At 45.2% G+C, this 20619-nt stretch overlaps 1 protein-coding gene across 4 annotated transcripts in view; it reads left to right on the top strand.

The window, feature by feature from the left end:
- LOC124796453 (myosin heavy chain 95F) overlaps positions 1–20619 on the top strand; it is a 395608-nt gene that overhangs the window by 69619 nt on the left and 305370 nt on the right. For all 4 annotated transcript variants that reach the window (XM_047260674.1, XM_047260673.1, XM_047260671.1 and 1 more), the window contains exon 2: positions 7779–7842. The gene's annotated coding sequence lies outside the window, so the exon portion shown is untranslated. The remainder of the gene's footprint in view (positions 1–7778; positions 7843–20619) is intronic.

Genomic DNA, 20619 nt, shown 5'->3' with positions numbered 1-20619 from the left:
CTTTTCCTGACATACGTCGCTCTTCATCCTGAGATGAAACAAAACCCGCAACAGTCCAATTTTGCACCTCATTCCTTGAACAAGCTGTTCCCAGTTCGATGCGAGAATCATTTCCTACTATAAAAACATAAATAAATAAAACTCTACCAATTCGGTTTAATGATCAGCAGGACACATGGAAATGACGTTCAGTTCCTCGCTCATCTTATCCGTAATTACGTCGGACCTCTAGGGGACGAATATTTGGTGATGAAGCGAGGTGGAAAACGCATTTTAATCCACGTGCTCCAGGACACGAGCACTTTTCTCGAGTCCTTGGTAAAACTCTCTCATACTGAGAGAGTTTATAATAGTTGAAAATTTCAAGTTTGCGTCTTTCATTGATCAGTTATTATTGGGATGAATAACTGCTCTCGCTTGGCACCAGCAGAGTAGTAGTAATACAGTAACGGAGACTGATTTTGGGACATTCCGTATTTATGTGACAATCAAAACTGTCTGCCAGACGACAGATGTGGTTAAGAAGAGACCAGTTGCCTATAAGTAAGACGCAGAATGCAGATGTAACTAAAGAGGCGCGTCACACATTACGCCTGCACCACAGAGGAGTCGCAGGATGGGTTTCGACGGTGCAGGTCATCGACAGCGGCTGTGTGTCGATCCTGGTGGGTATCGACCGTGGTGACTAAGACGGGTAACCCGATGCACGACGTGTCTGCACGGCGCGGATCGATTTCAGCCCTCGGTGCCACGAGTGGTGCTGAGAACAATGTGGAACTCGAAACCAAGTTCCCAACCGCCGCCGAAAGCTAGGCGTTTTATCGAGTCGGTCGACCGGACATTATTCGTGACGGAAGTGTATTACCATTAGAGATACACCATTTGCAATTTGGTGCTGAGGCTAACTCAGAAATTTTCAGCGTGGTCATCGAAGCAGAACGTTCACGCGGCTAACGGGGTTGATGCAAAGAGTGGCAACATCGCATGAACGGAGACTGCAACATCAACACTTACTAGTACGTTATTTGATCAAAAGTGTGCGGACACTTATTAGTGTGTCTACTCTTCGCCTCGATGCCACCGTACTCTCAGTGAGGTATGTGAATGTCTTTGGAGAAATGGCAGTCCGGTCTTCTTAAGGAGAAGAGCAAACCTGACAAGGTAGTGATGTTGCACGCTGGGGTGTGAAACGAAGCCGACGTCCTAACTCATTCTAAAGGTATTCCAGCGTGTACAGATCGGGATTCTGGGCAGGCCAGTGCATTTGAGGAATGTCACTGCCTATAAATCGTTGCCTCACAGATGCTGCTCTATGACAGGGGGGAATTGTCATGTTGAAAGAACCATTGTCTTCGAGCTGTTCCTCTAATGCACTGTTGGCGCTACACATGATGACAGGTGTTCTCCAGGCGTACACCCGTCCCACTCTCTTCCATCTTTCTATTTACATGCCTCACATAACGCCATCAGCAGTTCATTCATTCCAAGGGGCGTCGCTGTTAACAAAGCGGCAAAGCAGTTCGGAAACTGTTCCTTATCTCTAATACGTGATTGATCGCGGTTGAATCTGCAGGATTACTGGCAGTAAGATTGCGTCATATAACAAATTTACGGTGCGTTTTGGGCTTGTCATCTGAAAGCAACAAAATTTCCTGCAGAAAGTGTCATCACTTCTGTCTCTGTGCTATTCATTTTTGGAACACAACCTATGACCAGCTTAGAGACAGAAGTGATGACACTTTCTGCAGGACCTGACCATCATTTTGCAGGACAGTGTTCAAGCACGTACAGTGGAAGCTGTTACTGATTTGTTTGACTGATGGGGCTGCTAGGAGCTATACCACCTACTGCACTTCCCTTACTTAATCCCTCGTAAGTTCAACTCGATTTCTAAACTGAAGGAAACACTTCACGGCATTCGCTTCAGAACTGCTACAAATTCGACGGGCAATAGACCGCGCCGCTCGAAATGTCAACACAACTGCCACTGCTAAGAGTATCCTACGACTTCTACATCGCTGGCAATGGGTTATACCCAATGCTTGTGACTACTTTGAAGGTCAGTAAACTTTGGAACACGTATCTATTTTGTACGAGCTGTAAATGGCTCTGAGCGCTATGGGACTCAACATCTTAGGTCATCAGTCCCCTAGAACTTAGAACTACTTAAACCTAACTAACCTAAGGACATCACACACACCCATGCCCGAGGCAGGATTCGAACCTGCGACCGTAGCAGTCCCGCGGTTCCGGACTGCAGCGCCAGAACCGCACGGTCACCGCGGCCGGCTGGAAATAAATAGTTGCCACTATTAACGTTCCAGCCCTCGTATAATTAGCTTGCGTGGAAGAATCTGCAATTTCTACACGGTTGTTTTCCTCCTCCTGGCACATTGCACTTCAGAAGAATCTGTCTTTTCGAGTTTCGTAATCAATTTCTCCAGACACGTAACAGACATCACACTCCTGAGTGCCCGGAACTTATGCAGGGCTAATGGCGCATAGTCACCGTTCTTGTAAACGACGTTTACCAGCAGCGCGAGACGCTGCATTGAGACATTCATGCCGAGGACTTCAAACTGAATCAGACACAAACTGAGGAACAGCCGTGTACCTCGCTTCTGTTATTTTACATATTCTGCCGCTTACGGCGCCATCTAGTGATAAAATGTTCGTTAAATTGTGTGTGTGTGTGTGTGTGTGTGTGTGTGTGTGTACGTGGGCGTTTGTGAGTAACATCAGTGCTCCTCTGTTGAGCCCCATTGTAGGTCGGTGAGAGCATCACAATAAGAACTCGGCGGACTTCTTACGTCGATTAGAGGGAATGCCTTTGAATGACTGATATTCTAGTAAATTTTAATGTGGTCTCTCTTTTCACTCGTGTTCCCCTGTCTGATTTGTTACGGGTGATTGAGGTTAGGTTTGGTGTTGGATTGACGAACCTATTTCGACATATGTTGACTTCTACTTACTTTTAATTCAGTGACCAGCACTGCGAGCAGACATATAGAATTACGATCGGAAGCCCGTTGTCACCTATTATCGCCACTTTGTTTATGGAAGACTTCGAGAAACGTGCCTTGGAGTCGACGTCTTCGAAACTTGCGTGTTTTTTTCAGATACGTGGACGATACTTTTGTTGTTTGGCCTCATGGCAGTGAGAATATGAACGACTTTTTAGAACACCTATATTCAGTCACTCGAATATTTGTTTCACGGTGGAGGTGGAAAAGGATGGCTGTCTTTTCTTCCTTGGTGTGTCGATCAGGAGGAAAGTTGGTGGTACGTTGGGACATGCAGTTTATAGGAAGCCTGCTCACACTCGCTTGTATTTGCAGGCTGACAACGGCTGGCTGTTGTCACCCTCTGGCTCAACATGAAAGAGTACTGCGTACCTTACTTCACAGGGCCCATGTCATCTCGGACCCTGGGGGTTTGTCGGCTGAGTTAACCCACCTCGTGGTCACTTTTCGTCAGAATGGTTGCCGTGAAAGACAGATCACAAGTGCGTTACCCTATCGACCAATTGCGCATCGTGTGAACGGTGATGATACAGCCTTCTTGCCTAACGCAGGGAGCATTTCGAACAGAATTGGTCGTATTTTGCCGTGATGTGAAATGTGGTTTTCGACCACCGTTTAAGATCAGGGGCCATTTAGGTTCCGCTGAGATGATCTTGGATTGCATAAGACGGATGTACATCTTATTCCTTGCAATTGTGGCATACCATACATTGGTCAGACTATCAGGACTGTGGCCCGCCCGGTTGGCCATGCGGTCTACCGCACGGCTTTCCGAGCGGGAAGGATCGCCTGGTCCCCGGCACGAATCCGCCCGGAACATTTGTGTCGAGGTCCGGTGAGCCGGCCAGTCTGTAGATGGTTTTTAGGCGGTTCCCCTTATTCCGCCTTAGCTCCACTACGTCGGCGATTGCTGCGCACACAAGTTCTCCACGTACGCGTACACCACCATTACTCTACTACGCAAACATAGGGGTTACACCCGTCTGGTGTGAGACGTTCCCTGGGGGGTCCACAGGGCGCAGAACCGCACAATAACCCTGGGTTCGGTGTGGGGTGGCGGAGGGTTGAAGTGGACTGCGGTAGTCGTCGTGGGGTTGCGGAGTACTGCGGCTGCGGCGGGGACGGAGCCTCTCCGTCGTTTCTAGGTCCCCGGTTAGCACAACATAACATCAGGACTGTGGAGGACTGGTGTACCGAGCCTGAGCAAATGTGCCATTGCAGAAAATTGCCTTGACACCGTTCATCCCGCAGAATATAAAACACGGAGAATCTAGCATCTACTTCCAGCTATGGGGAAAGTGGTATTAATGAATCAGTTGAAATTAAATTAACAAGTAACGTTGTTAATAGAGATGGCAGTTTTTGTTTAAATTGTGCATGGAATCCAGCTCTCCTCCTTGACCTAAAACCTAGGATCAGGGTTAATCCTATCTCAGCCATTGATTATTGATTTCGCTATCGATAATTTTTGACGTCAGCCATCACTGTTTTGTGATGCGCTAATGTTTATTGTATGTGTGTTTGTGTGTGTGTGTGTGTGTGTGTGTGTGTGTGTGTGTGTGTGTGTGTGTTACCGGAGTTTCTCTGGAAAGCGTGGTTCTAAATTCGCTTGCACAGCGCTTACTTGCTGCAGTTGCCTTGAACACGGGAGTTTATACTCATGTCCAAATATTGGCGGTTGTGGACGACATCACCTGCCTGTATTCTCCTATGTTACTTATAATCTGTTTTGGTTTCATAATGTTTATTCTTTCCGTATCTGCCGTCCCTGAATCGAAAGCAACACACATTCGCAGATAAGTCAGCCGTGAAAAACTTTTCTCGCTTAGGGATGAGGTTTGAAGGGGAGGTAAATTTCGCATTGTCGTGGAGTGCAGCGCCCCCGCGACGGCTGAGAACCGGCGGCGCTTACAAAGCGATGCACGTACGGTACAATGCAGTGTAGTGGGCGACCTCGCTCAGCCAGTGGCGCGGCTGTGGCGGTCAGGACCTTGCCCTTGGCGACAGGAGACGGCAGGGGCCTGGCAGCAGCGTCCCCACAAACGACCCGCTGCTACGTTTGCTGTGCACAAATTTAGGTTCAGCGAGCGTTGTAGCACAGGTATTCACCTTCAGTTATTACCGCAGCTCCTATCGAAGCTCAGGTGAACGTTCCCCGGAGAATAATACTGCCACCATTGGTTTACAATGAGGCGACAAAAATCATGGGATAGCCATAAGCACATAGACAGATGGCGGTATTATCTCGTACACAAGGTATAAAACGGCAGTGCATTGGCGGAGCTGTCATTTGTAACCAGGTGATTCATAGGAAAAGGTTTGCGACGTGATTATGGCAGCACGATGGGAATTAACAGACGTTGAACGCGGAATAGTAGTTGGAGCTAGACGCATGGGACATTCCATTTCGAAAATCGCTCGGGAATTCTGTAATCCGATATCCACAGTGTCAAGAGTGTGCCGAGAATACCAAATTCCAGGCATCACCTCTCACCACGGGCAACGATGTGGCCGACAGCCTTCACTTAACGACCGAGAGCAGCAGCGTTTGTGTAGAGTTGTCAGTGCTAACAGACAAGCAACACTGCGTGAACTAACCGCAGAAATCAGTGTTTGACGTACGACGGACCTGTTCGTCAGGACAGTGCGGCGAAATCTGGCGTTAATGGACTCTGGCAGTAGACGACCGACGCGAGTGGATTTGCTAACAGCACGACATCGCCTGCAGCGCTTCTCCTGGGCTCGTGACCGTATCTGTTAGTCCCTAGACGACTGACAAACCGTGGGCTGGTCAGATGAGTCGTGATTTCAAATGGTAAGAGCTGATAGTAGGGTTCGAGTGTGGCTGCCTGTGCAACCTGGTGGAGGCTCCATAGTGGTGGGACTGTGTTTACATGGAAGAGATCGGTTCCGCAGGTCCTGCTGAATCGATCGTTGACTGGAAATGATTATGTTCTGCTGCTTGGAGACCATTTGCAGCCATTCATGAACTTCATGCTCCCAAACAACGATGGAATTTTTATGAATGACAATGCGCCACGTCACTCGACCACACCATTTCGCGATTCGTTTGAAGAACATTCTGGACAAGTCGAGCGAGTGATTTGGCTACCGAGATCGTCCGACATGAATCCCATCGAACATTTATGGTACCCAGCATGGCTGAGTATTTCTATAGGGGACGTACAACGAGTTGTTGAGTCCATGGTATGTCGAGTTGCTGCTGTACGCAGGGCACAATATTAGGAAGTATCCCATTACCTTGTCATCTCAGTGTATGTGTGACATATTTGTCACAACATGTTTTGGGACTGCGTTAGCCCATTATCAAGTGGTATAAAACAAAGAAACAAATCAATACATCGCAGTACTAAAACACGTACTGACAGCCATGTAAATACCTATATTGCCCTGTAGTACACATACCTCGAAGTTTCTGTGCCATTAAACACCGCCAAAAGAGAAAACCCAGCAGCAAACATGCATTGTCAAGCTTGGAACTCTTCCTTTATCACTTCATGTTTGCTCACAACACTCTCACGACGCTCACGTGTAAACTAGGCAGCTAGCTGCTTCAAAAATGATTCAAATGCCTCTGAGCACTATGGGACTTAACATCTGAGGTCATCAGTCCCCTAAACTTAGAACTACTTAAACCTAACTAATCTAAGGGCATCACACACATCTATGCACGAGGCAGGATTCGAACCTGCGACCGTAGCGGTTCCAGACTGTAGCACCTAGAACCGCTCGGCCACACAGTCCTGCAGCTGCTTCACTTATCAAAGATAGTACTATCCTGCAACGTATATATTTATCCCCCAATGACACTACTGTATACCGTAAAATCTTTGAACAATATATCATGTTCTAGCAAATCCTAACAGCTAATACTGCACTTACGGTGCAATGTGTGCATCCATGTAGACTGACGAACAGCACACATTAAAAGCTATGACTAACAAGTAGAATAACTTGGTGGCCGCTTCTGAAGGAGGAGATAGGCGGTAGGTTTTAATGTGTGCTGTTTGTCTTCCTACACGGATACACACACATACCACAGTCGACTATGTAGTCTGTTACTTACACATGGCAGTCAGCGCGTCCAATTTCAGTAGCGAAACTGCTCGTACTAATTTTAGATTGGCGTCATTAGAGAGTGCCACATGCAAATTGCTTCTAAGTGCCCACCGAACAGGAAGGTCTAATGTTTTCACCACGTCTGTAGCTCTGTGGGATTGTATGCAGACAACACAGTTATGTCCTGGAAGTTGACATCGTTAGGAGATGGTTACGAAATGCATATAGATTTACGGATGACCAGTGTCTGGTGCAAGATTAGCAGTTGACGCTCGACAGTTATTTATGTCCCAGCTGTGTCCATCCACAAAGCAGATCCGTTTGCAAAGATAACGCGTGTCTCGGTTACATGAGAAGTCAATACGAATTTTCAATATTTTTATCGTTATCACTTTCACGTGATTCTTGTACAGTAATTATGATGATGAAGGCTTGCACCTTCTAAATGCGTCAGTTTTAGTGCCTTCGCGTTTAATAGGTCGCTAAGCCTACATTTTAACGTTGATTTTAACAACCATGTTCTCGAATCCATTATGGGTAAAATCAAACTTGTATTTGTATCTACCTGTCGTTGCGGCGAAGCTTTATTTTTCGCGAGATTTACAAAGAATAAGAGGATACTGTTATACTTTTAACTTGATCTGCAAACTTATGGTTTCTGTCCTTTCTTCGCAGGTCTGGTGCCCAGTCAGTAGTGACGTAATCGAGGACGGAGCCTGTTTCCCCAAGATCATTGAAGGTAAATACTAATGAAAAGAAAGATAAGTTGTAGCATTTAGTATAGCTACCGGTTGACGTAGGTGCAGGGCGGAAATACAGACAAAATTGTTGAGATTGCACTTTAATAAATTAAATGAACCACGAATAAATTTTGTTAACGGTAGGAAATTGTGTGTGTATGTATGTGTGCGTGTGTGTATTTGTTTGTTTGTTTTTTTGTTTGTTAGGGGCGCTCAACGAGGAATGTGTAAAAAAGTCCTAGTAAAGAAGCAGTCAACTGCAATGTGTGCATGCGTTAGCAATAGTGATAAAAAGAATGCCACACTTATAAATGGAGTTACATATCGGCGATTTAACTTATTGCCGAGGTAAAAAATGCATCATTCCAACGTAATTCTCTTTCTTCCACTCTCACTTTAATTCTTGCACCCCTTCTTTCACAATTATCTTCCCAAGTATCGTTCTTTTTTACTTTTGTCACAGCAGTCTGCAGCTGAATTTCAATGAAAACAGATAAAGCCTATATTTTTAGAAAAAAAGCTGTTACTTCAACAGTCAAAACAGTAAGGCCATAGTTATTATTATCGTTGCGAATCATGTTTATTACCATGTCCGTGCTGTCATTGAGAACAACGTCAGCACTGACGAGCCTGCTCCACGTCAGAGATTCCTACTACCACCAAAAAATGTAGATCTGATGATGATCTTTGTAGTAGATCGATCAGCAAATAAAAAGTAACAACTTATAAGCGACCACGACTGTGTTTACTAAATAATTATAATACTATAAGGTCGTTGTTCCCTAGAACAATTTTTCAAAAATGCCAGGTTACGAACTACTACACAAATTATTTTTCCTAGAAATGAAGCTAATACTCATAAAATGTTTCCCGTTAATATACTAATACACAGAAAGAAATTCTCACAAGATTGTGGCTGTCTGCTCGCAGGCTCTCTCACAGCCAGTCAACTGTGTAAATGTGATCATAGGAACAAACAATGAAACAGTTTCAAAATCTTACAAAATGTGGAAACAGTGCTCGGCAAGGCGGACAGATTCTTTGAAAAGTCAACATGTCCAATTGCTGATAGCGGCCAAATCTAGTCTTTCAGTTAGCAAGAGAGTAACGCAGGTGTAAACAATTAGATAGCTGTCGTTTTTGTTCTTACTTGCGCTTGGATGTACACTGTCGGAAAAAATCGCAAAACCAAAAACTAATTAATGCAGAGTAATGAAATATTGGAAATACATTTGTCTACATAACGTTATATATTTGCAAGATCACAGGTTAATGTAAGCGCGAAACGAGCCGTTGCAAATGTGAAATGCTGCTACATTAATAACCGACGTAACCGCCAGAATGTTGAATGCAAGCATGCAGACGTGCATACAGTGTGTTGTACAGGTGCCGGAAGTAAGTTTATGGGAAGGAGGTCCATGTTTATGGCATTTAGTCGCTCAATACAGGGACGGATAATGCTGTTTGTCGATGACGCTGGAGCTGTCGTCGGCTGATGTCCCATATGTACTTGATTGGAGACAGATCTGGTTATTGGTCAGGCCAAGGGCACATGGCGACACACAGTAGAGCATGTTGGGTTACAACAACGATATGTGGGTTAACCTGTCTGAAAACACCCTCTGGAATACTGTTTACGAATGACAGCAAAACAGGTCGATAACCCAGATTGGCGCAAAACTTTGCAATCAGCGAGCTTGGGATCACGAGAGAACTCTTGCAGTCATACGAAATCGCTCTCCAGACCATAACTCCAGGTGTATGTCCAATGTGTCTAGTACGCAGAAAGGTTGGTGGCGAGTCCTAAACTGGCCTCCCCCTAACCAACACATGACCTTCACTGGCACCGAAGCAGAATCAAATTTCATCAGAAAACACGACCTCCATCCAGCCCTCAAGCGAGCTCTCGCTTGACAGCACTGAAGACGCAAATGGCGGTGGTTTGGGGTCAGTGAAAGGCACGCTACAGGGCGCCTGGCTCTGAGCTGCTCTTGAAGTAACCCGTTAGTAACAGTTCGTTGTGTCACTGTGGTGCCAATTGCGGCTCAAATTGCTGCTGCAGGTGCACTGCGGTGCGCCAGACCTTACGCCGAACACGATGGTCTTCCCTCTCGGTAGCGCCAAATGGCCCTCCGGAGCCCGGTCTCCTTGCTACCGTACATTCTCAAGACCACCACCGCCAGCAACCATGTACAGTGGCTACATTCCTGCCAAGTCTTAGTGCAGCATAGCAGAAGGAACATCCGGCTTTTCGTAACCCTGTTACACGGCCTCGTTCAGACTCGGTGAGGTGTTGATAATGGCGTCTTTCTCGCCTCAAAGACGTTCTTGACTAATATCAACTCGCGCAGTCCTATCTCCAAGGTAACTAACGCTCACGACCGTTGCAGTGTGTATTGAAAGCAAACCTGATTTGCATTAGAGTCGCTCTTATGCGACTGGTGCGAAATTTGAATAGACGTCATACTTCAGATGCGGAAACACGCCTATCAACTTTCGTTCATGTGCCACAACTCCTTGGTGTCGCAATTTTTTCTTCCGTCAGTCTACTATTATTGATACTTCCTTGACTTTTATCCCTAGCACCGAGAGATGGTGCAGTGGTCAGCACGTAGCACTCGCTTCTGGAAAATGACGCTTCAAATTCCCCATCTGGCCATCCATATTTATGTAGTTTCTGTAAATCGCATATGGTCAAGTTCTCATTCAAATGAGCAAAAAATAGGCTAAGTTTGGAAATTTTTTTGGGACAATGAAAAGACATACAAAGGGTCTGTTTGGGGTTTACGATTGATCATAGTTTGAAATTTATTTAGATTTTCAATAAACAGACAAAATGGCGCCCGTAAATATGTTTTGATCAAGCACCTGCGAATCTGAAGTACGCAGACTGCGTGCAGTGTAGCCCCTTATGAGTTACGTGAAATCAAAAATGGATAACATCAGTCGATACTACATTAAATTTATGGGAGCTTGTACATAACAGCAATGAAATAATCTTAAATTTAACGATATGGTGCTAACTCGAACTTTGAGTTAGTTTTTTCTCTCATTCTTACAGCTTTACCAAAAATTTTTAGTATTAACAAATTTCATGTAAGTCTTATTAATATAAGCTCCCAAGAAAAGTATTCACTTCTCGGGGGTCAAAGTTTAATAGTTTGAATCGCTTTTCTTTTATGCTGCACGCAGTTTTGAAAAATCTTTTTTCGAGAAAAACCTGTTTAAAGGTTAGGGAAAGCTTTTGTATGTATTATTAGTTCATTTTGCATGAAAGCTACATGTTATTACATGTCTTTGGTATCGCTGAACACAAATCTGAAGTCAGATTTTCAAAATGCAAAATGGATAATCCAATATGGCTGGCCAAAAATTATGTTTTTACCAGTTTTGACCAAAATTTAATCTGAAAAAATGTTTTCGTTACTTACGTTTAGTCTGCAATTCCAGGAGGGTACATCAACCCTTTCTCTATCTCGAATTGTTCCTAGAGAGTAATTCCCTCATTCTTCGAGACGAGAAAAGTCGATCTGGATGAGGTGGATATGCTGCGTTCGGCAGCTCAAAACGGCTCTGAGCACTATGGGACTAACATCTTAGGTCATCAGTCCCCTAGAACTTAGAACTAATTAAACCTAACTAACCTAAGGACAGCACACACATCCATGCCCGAGGCAGGATTCGAACCTGCGACCGTAGCAGTCCCGCGGTTCCTGACTGCAGCGGCTAGAACCTTCGACCACCGCGGCCGGCGTTCGGCAGCCTGCACACATTGTTCGCCAACGTTTTCGGGGCTACGAGTGCATGCATACTGCAGTATAAATCTTTTGTGCACGCACGTCACGGCACGACAAGTTTTCTACCTGAGCCGGATGTCTCCCGCTGAGATTGTCCCAAATCGGCCGTGACACTGCTTGGACCAATGGGCTGTAGAAACTTCTGTAACGCATAACGTACGCATTAAAAAAACGTTTTCTTCCGAACATTCTAGACACATGTACCTTTCAAAAAATGCAATAAAAAAATTGAATTTTCGACCGTTTTGAATGAGAACCTGGCATTAAGACAAATGCCGGAATGGTTCTTTTGAAAATCCTTGAGAGGTTTTGTTCCCTCTTTAATGACCTTGCCGTCAACTGCACGTTATGTCCTAATATTCCTTCCTAATTTTGTTTTCTGTACCTACCACCGAAAAGAGCTCTTAGGACGATACTACACTGCTGGCCACCGTAAATGCAACACCAAGAAAGACAAGAGGTGGCACAACAAAATTTATTTTGTAGATAACATGTTGACCAAGTATCAAATGATTACGTTTACAGACGTCTGTGACATGTGGTTGCTGCCAGAATCAGTAGCCAGAGTAGCCGCCATTGTTGGAGATCACCGCTGCCACACGTCTCGGCATTGAGTCAAAGAGACGTTGGATGTGTTCCTGGGGTACAGCAGCCCAATCCGCTTCCACACGTTGCCAAAGATCATCTGGTGTGGCAGCTGGGGATGTAATCTGGGTCACTCGTTGAGCAACCATGGATCACATGTTTTCTATCGGCGAAAGATCCGGAGAGCGAGCCGGCCAGGGAAGCACTTCAATCTGGTTATTGACGAAGAACCTTTGGACAATGCGTGCCACGTGTGGTCGCGCATTATCCTGTTGAAATATGGCTGTGGCCGAGCCCTGAAGGTAAGGAAGGACAACTGGCTCCAGCACCTCGGATATGTAGCGCCGGCTATTTAAAGTACCGGCAATGCGTACTAGAGGCGTGTGAGAGTAATATCCAATACCGCCCCATACCATAATACCCGGTGCAAGACCAGCGTGGCGGTGCATAATGCAGCTGTCCAGCATCCTCTCTCCACGGTGTCTCCACACTCGAATCCGACCATCGTGGTGCTGCAGACAGAAGCGTACCTCGTCAGTAAAGACAACGTCATTCCATTCTGGATTCCACATCCGTCTGTCATCACACCATTGGCGACGGACACGTCTGTGGTTCTGCGTCAATGGTAGACGAAGCAATGGACGTCTTGCGGACAGCCACTCTGCTGTAAACGGCGTCGAATGGTACGCGCAGACACTGAGTGATGCGTTACAGACGCAATGTGCTGTGCTATGGTTCGGGATGTCACTGAGCGGTCCATCAATGCCATGCGCATAATTTGCCTATCAGCACGTGCAGTGGTGCACCGAGGTGAATGCGATCGACCACGTCGGTCCGTCGTACCCTCCTGCATCCAACGGTCACATATCCGCATTACAGTTGTTTGGTTTCGTCCAACACGACTAGCGATTTCTTTGTATGATAATCCACAATCTCGGTAAGCCACTATCCTTCCTCTGTCGAACTCGGATACTTGATCAAACGATGTTCGCTGTTGTCTACGAGGCACAACTGATCGTCTTGTGAAACAACCACAAGGTAAACACACGTGCCGAACGTACACTCGTCGAAATCGCCAAGCCTTAAATGGCGCTATGAGGTGGCGCCACAGGCGCACGTGATGTGCGTCTGCGCTGAAATTCTAATCAGTTGCATATCTCATCGCTGCAAACCCATGGTGTAAATTTCACTTGATTCGGATGCTTCCTTCAGGCTGTTGCATTTACGGTGGCCAGCAGTGTATTTAGATATTCGCAAAAAAATTTCGAGTATGTAACCGCAACTGTTGTTTATACGTCATGATCAATTTCAATGAATTTTGAGTTCATTTATGAAGCAACCTGTCCTTTCGAATGAGTTGTCCATTGCTCGATAACATCGGGAAATCAAAATGCGCGGTCGTCCACATTTTTAGGAAATCTAGAATACTTGATCTGAGTAGGTGGTATGAAATGTTCTGAATTTGATTTATATAGTCCGTAGCACCATAGCTATTGTCTGCAGTGGACTGTCGCGTTCACGTGACTGCCGTCGGACTTCTTTGTGCCTGCAACCCTGTTCTCGGATGGTGGTCCGGATACATGCTGTAGATGGCTTGCAGAGATCTTTTCTGCTTAGAAAGCGCATCAACGCCAAGGCTTCGCGCCCTGTTCCCGCGGGGGAGAACCAGCTTCAAAGTTCAGCGACCGTCACGACTTGGAGAGACACGCAGCTCGCCGTTCCGCAAAGCCACGCTCTTCTTGGCACATCTCGTGCTGCCGTCTCCTGCGTGCCAAGCATTTCTGTCCACCAGTTCAGCGAAAATGATCCTTGCACTGTGTGTCTGGTTGCACTAGCAACTACGTGCTTCTAATGACCAACTGCCAGGTATCCGCGTTACTTTGCTCGAGGAATAGGTACTATTTTTAAATCGCTACTCCGCAAGTCACCGCGTTCTGGGTAACGACAGGTACGTAGCGTGTCAACATCGTTTAATCCCATCTTTTGCAACGCCTGAATTGTTGCGTTATTTATTTAATCGTCTGGCTCACGGCCTGATGAAGGTCTTTTTAGCTGACACTGCTTGGGCGGTTTGCTTGTCAGGTATCTCTGAAATACACTCTCCGACCAAAAGAATCCGGACACCTGTTTGTGGACATCAGCATCGGACGTGTCCACCGTTCACTTGCTTCCCGCACTACGACAAGATTTTGGAATCTGAACTTGACTGTGTCGGGAAGTTAATATTAATTTTCACAAAACAAGGTTCATTGATACGCGGTTCGAATAAAACAAACTAACCCACTTAACTACTGAGCCTTACAAACATATGCATAAGTAATAAAGATCTATAAAAAGGTAATACACAAACAAGGGTTTACGAGCATAATTGTCATTTCTTTTCCCATGCTACTGTACACGGTACCTAATTTATCATCACTACCGAGATATCTTTTCGTTCAGAAGGAAAATAAAACAAAACAATTATCCAGATAACGTTGTTTAGCTACCTGGGGGACGTTAACCAGCACGTTTGGTTCAAATGGCTCTGAGCACTATGGGACTTAACATCTGTGCTCATCAGTCCTCTAGAACTTAGAACTACTTAAACCTAACTAACCTAAGGACATCACACACATCCATTCCCCAAGGCAGGATTCGAACCTGCGACCGTAGCGGTCATGCGGTTCCAGACTGAAGCGCCTAGAACCGCAAGGCCACAGCGGCCGGCACCAGCACGTTTACCTTTCTTATACACTGAAGGGCCAAAGAAACTGGCATAGGTATGCATATTCAAATACAGAGATATGTAAACAACCAGAAATCGGGTCTGCGGTCGGCAACGCCTATATAACACAGCAAGTGTCTGGCACAGTTGTTAGATCGGTTACTGCTGCTACAGTTTATCAAGATTTCAGTGAGTTTGAACATTGTGTTATAGTCTGCAAACGAGCGATAGGACACAGCATCTCCGAGGTAGCAATAAAGTGAGGATTTTCTCGTACGACCATTTCACGGGTGTACCGTGAATATCAGGAATTCGGTAAAACATCAAATCTCCGACAAACGCTGCAACCGGAAAAAGATCCTGCAAAACGGGGACCAACGACGACTGAAGAGAATAGTTCGACGTGACAGAAGTACAACCATTCAACGAAACATCATCGGCACGGAGCCGAAGGCCCACTCGTCTACCCATGATGACTGCACGACACAAAGCTTTACGCCCTGCCTGGGCCCGTCAACACCGACGTTGGACTGTTGATGGCCGGAAACATGTTGCCTGATCGAACGTCTCGTTTCAAATTGTATAGAGCGGATGGACGTGTACGGGTGTGGAGACAACCTCATGAACCATGGACCCTGCATGTCAGCAGGAGACTGTTCAAGCTGATTGGAGGCTCTTTAATGGTATGGGGTGTGTGCAGTTGGCGTGATATGGGACCCCCGATAAATCTAGATACGATTCTGACAGGTGACACGTACGTAAGCATCCTGTCTGATCACCTGCATCCGTTCATATCTATTGTGCATTCCGGCGGACTTGGCAAATTCTAGCAGGACAATGCGACACCCCACACGTGTAGAATTGCTACAGAGTGGCTCCAGGAACTCTCTTCAGAGTTTAAACACTTCTGCTGCCCACCAGACTCCCCAGACGTGAACATTATTGAGGATATCTGGGATGCCTTGGAACATGCTGTTCAGAAGAGATCTCCTACCCATCGTACTCTTACAGATTTATGGACAGCCCTGCAGGATTCATGGTGTCAATTCCCTCCAGCACTACAGACATTAGTCGAGTCCACGCCACGTCGTGGTGCGGCACTTCTGCGTGCTCGCGGGGGCGTACACGATATTGGCTCTTCAGTGTATGACTCAATTGGATGCCTCTCGCCTGACGACCACAGTTTGCACATCTGGAAGCTCACTGTCGACGTTTCTACCTACGGGAACTTTTTTCGCCGTGGAATGGAGGGCTGAGGATGATTGATGCAGTGGTCTACGCAGAAACTTGAAGATGGCTTCAGATTGTCGACAGAGCGTAACCGAGATGGTCCATTGGGGAAGAGCCTTGTAACAAAGCGACGTTTCCTATGCCTATCACTCAAAGAAGAAACAAAAGAGGACGAAGAAAAAGAAGAAGAAGAAGAAGCAGACGAGTTCAACAGTGAAGGAACTGAGAGGCCTGGTGCGGCGGGCGTCAGCGCTGAGCCGCCTGTGGTAGAGGAATCTGGAGCGCGGAGCCTTTGTTTGTAGCAGTTCGCGGCGTGACGCCATCGTGTACTCGGCGGTAATTGCTCATGTTACACGCATTCCTGCTAATCGCGAGATCGCTCGGTTATCACTTCCCACAACAGCGCAAATCTGTCCCGACAGATAAGCTGGTACGGAGAGATACCAGCCGCCACGTTGGTGAAGTCTGACTGCAGAAGTCAACCATTTTGATACTATGCTACATCCACATTACCGTGCAACTGTGGCAACTAACTTTGAAGTCATCGGCAATGCTTAAATGCACCCCTGCTTTTTCTGATTTATATGCAAGAAAGGGCTAACTCGTGAACACCCATGGTAGTAGGCATCAGAATATCTGGCTAGCCGACTGCCTTAACTCTACGCAAGGGAGGGACAAATAACTTCTCGTCGCTTGATCTACCGCACTAAAGCTACCGTATCCGACAACATAACTTTCTTGTAAGGTTTTGGTTGCTCCCTGTTCATATGATAATTCGGCTCCATGTAGGGGAAGGTCTGGTACTCTCAGACAAGTAAGCTTTTGCGAGTTTACATGTTTTTAAAAATGTTATATTGGAACATTCTGCACACTAAACAAGATTATGATACTTACTTAACAGAATTATAAAAATCAATGGCATAAGAATATACGTTCATTGATTTTTTTAAAATATTTGTCCACCATTTATATTTTTGTCGTTTAACTTTTTGGATAATTGCAACGAGTAAAAAAAGTCATTTTTGTTATAAAAAGTTTTAATTGGACAGAAAATGATTATAAACATCAAACTAAAGTAGACGTAAATTATATATCTTAGTACTAATTTTTCACGTTGACTGAAATACGGAAAAATTCAAATAAAGTTATTAAGTTAGTTTTCAACAGTATAGGCCTAAATCAAAATATTGATTTAGCGTGTTGTGATACATTTAGCATACATATATAAAAGACTGTTCAACTTTACATGGGCACCATTCTCATGGCCCCAATCCTCACAAGCATAACACTGAATCGAATCTTCTTGTTGAACAATATTGTTTCCTGTCCATTATTGAATGTTTTCGGAAAATTCTTATTATTCCCTACAACGAATTTCGTGGCCACCTCCTTGTTTTCCTGTACAGCTTGATGTCTGTTATCTGTGTACTTCTCCGAACTGAATATTTTTTATCTGCTTCCCTGATTTTCATTTCAAGACGTCTGTCTTTTTCTACGGTTTCCTTCATATTATTTTAATCCTATTATTGTCGTAACTTTTCCATATTTGCCTGATAAAAAAAGTTATTTTTTTTTGCTCCTGTCTAGTCCGGCACAGCCCGACATTGCTTTTGCCGAAAGCTACCTTAACGTACCGCTGTTTTAGTCTTAACATTCCCGTCGTTATTACTTGGGATAGGCATTGTCAGAGGCTACAGTGTCTAAATATACGATAAAAATATAATAGTAATTACTTGCAAACCAAACGCAACTTTCCTAGAAACAGGCAACCTGTTGCCAATCGGGAAAGCACTAGTTTTGACTCAAAATTGCGTGATCGGTCTTTTTCCTCAATAATTCGCTCTGCTGTGACGCGACAAGTGCTTTCAATATCGCAGGAGTTTAGTTTGGAAACAGCTCTTGTACAAAGCAATTCGCTGTCCAATACTGCCCGACCTTCCATTACACAGAGTATCTCACGGCTGAAATTAACGAAGCATGATCTTCGACAAGTGATATTACGCCAATAGTTGAGTATTTTTCTTAATAGTAGGTACTCGCAACTTTCTAACATCTCCATACTTATACACTCTGCAGCTACTATACTGTATCATGTTTCTGTCCTACTCAGTTTGTGTACGAACCAAGGGAAAGATGTCTGTATGCATGGCTCCTACGCGCCATGCTCATCTTTCCTCTGTGAGACATTCAGGGAATGGAAAAAAAAACATGGAAACACCAAAAACACAGCACATTACCATGTCTAACACCGTGTAGGAAACCCGTTGGCATCCAAAACAACTTCCACCCGTCACGAAATGGATAAATATAAGTCCTGTATGGTTTTCAAGGAACTCATACCAGTCTTCCTCCAAAATATTTGCAAGTTCAGATAACGGTGGTGATGGAAACGTATAGCGATCACGGACACTTCTCTCCAAAGCAGACCAAAAAGGCTCAATAATATCGAGATCTGGTGACTATAGTGGCCAAGGCAATTCATCCTTGTCCTCACAAAACCAGTCCTGGACGATGCGAGTTGTCTTGGAACGCAGCTTCACCTTTGGCGAACAAACATTGTAGCCGGCCGCGGTGGTCTCGCGGTTCTAGGCGCGCAGTCCGGAACCGCGCGACTGCTACGGTCGCAGGTTCGAATCCTGCCTCGGGCATGGGTGTGTGTGATGTCCTTAGGTTAGTTAGGTTTAAGTAGTTCTAAGTTCTAGGGGACTTATGACCTAAGATGTTGAGTCCCATAGTGCTTAGAGCCATTTTTTTTGAACAAACATTGTACCATGGCATAGAACTGACCATCCGAAATGGTCACACAATCCCTGGCAGTAATGCGGTCTTGCAGAGTAGTGATACGGTTATCTAGTCGTCACCGAGCCCCGGCCATGTTTCACCCTTGGAACGTACGAGGGGTGTTTGAAAAGTCTGTGCAAAAATAAAAAACTACTTACGTACTTGGGGTAAACCTTTTTTATTTTTCAACATAGTCTCCTTTTAGACTTATACACTTCGTCCAACGCTGTTCTAATTTGTTGATCCCTTCCGAATAATAGGAATTGTCCAAGTCTGCAAAATAGCTATTAGTTGCTGCAATCATCTCCTCGTTTGAATAAAATCTTTGTCCCGCCAGCCATTTCTTCAAATTGGGGAACAAATAGTAGTCCGAGGGAGCCAAGTCCGGAGAATAGGAGGGATATGTAACGAGATAAAATCCATTTTCCATTAATCTTGCGACCACAACTGCTGAGGTGTGTGCTGGTGCATTGTCGTGATGGAAGAGGACTTTTTTGCGGTCCAATCGCTGGCGTTTTTCTTGCAGCTCGGTTTTCAAACGATGAATAATATTTAACTGTAATAGTTTTACCCTTTTCCAGATAGTCGATGAGGATTATCCGTTGCGAATCACAAAAAACAGTCGCCATAACCTTTCCGACCGAAGGAATGGTCTTCGCTATTTTTGGTGCAGATTCTCCCTTGGTAACCCATTGTTTGGATTTTTGTTTGGTCTCAGGAGTATAGTAATGTATCCACAGTGACGAAACGACGCTTAAAGTCTTGCAGATTCTTCCTGAACTGCTGCAAACCATCCTTGCAACATTTCACACGATTCCGTTTTTGGTCAAGCATGAGCAATCGTGGAACCCATCTTGCGGATAGCTTTCTCATGTCCAAATATTTATGCAAAATATTATGTACCCGTTCATTCGAGATGCCCACAGCACTAGCAATCTCACGCACCTTAACTCTTCCGTCATCCATCGCCGTATCATGGATTTTATCAACGATTTCTGGAGTCGTAACCTCCACAGGGCGTCCAGAACGTTCAGCATCATTTGTGCCCATATGGCCATACGAAAATTTTGAAATCGCGTATAAACTGTTCTAATCGAAGGTGCAGAGTCACCGTAATGTTTATCAAGCTTCTGTTTAGTCTCCTGAGGCGTTTTGCCTTTCATAAAGCACTGTGTATTCACCACACGAAATTATTTTTCGTCCATTTTTTGACAATCATTCGACTTCCCTGATTCACATGAATGCCAAACACAAAGAAATAGACCAATATGGCTGAAACTTGGTGCGCGTTCTTTCCAAAGATGCTATTAACTAAACATGACCTCGATACGCGCCGGTGGTGCCATCTATCGGACTTTGAAAGGACTTTTCAAACGCCCCTCGTAAAGTCGGCCATAACTTGTTTGCGGTATAAATCTAGTGTACGGTGCCTCTAGAAGCATCAGTCACTTCGGTTCCCTAGGTTACGGAAGCACCAGAAATTTCCCCACGTTCGAATTCACTTAGCTCCGATATAATGCACTCACAACTGCACAGGACACTGTTCTGAACACGACTGATGCAACGTGTTGAGGACATTGCACAGGTGCCGTTCGTGGTCAGATACAACCACGCAACCTGCAGGCTTGGCTAGCAACAGTAAGCATGCATTTCTCGCCATATTTCCATATTTTTGG

The sequence above is a fragment of the Schistocerca piceifrons genome, chromosome 4 (genome assembly GCF_021461385.2).
Source record: "Schistocerca piceifrons isolate TAMUIC-IGC-003096 chromosome 4, iqSchPice1.1, whole genome shotgun sequence".
In the NCBI taxonomy this organism is placed as follows: domain Eukaryota; kingdom Metazoa; phylum Arthropoda; class Insecta; order Orthoptera; family Acrididae; genus Schistocerca; species Schistocerca piceifrons.
The sequence above is the reverse complement of the archived record's forward strand: the minus strand, read 5'-3'. Positions and strand labels throughout refer to the sequence as shown.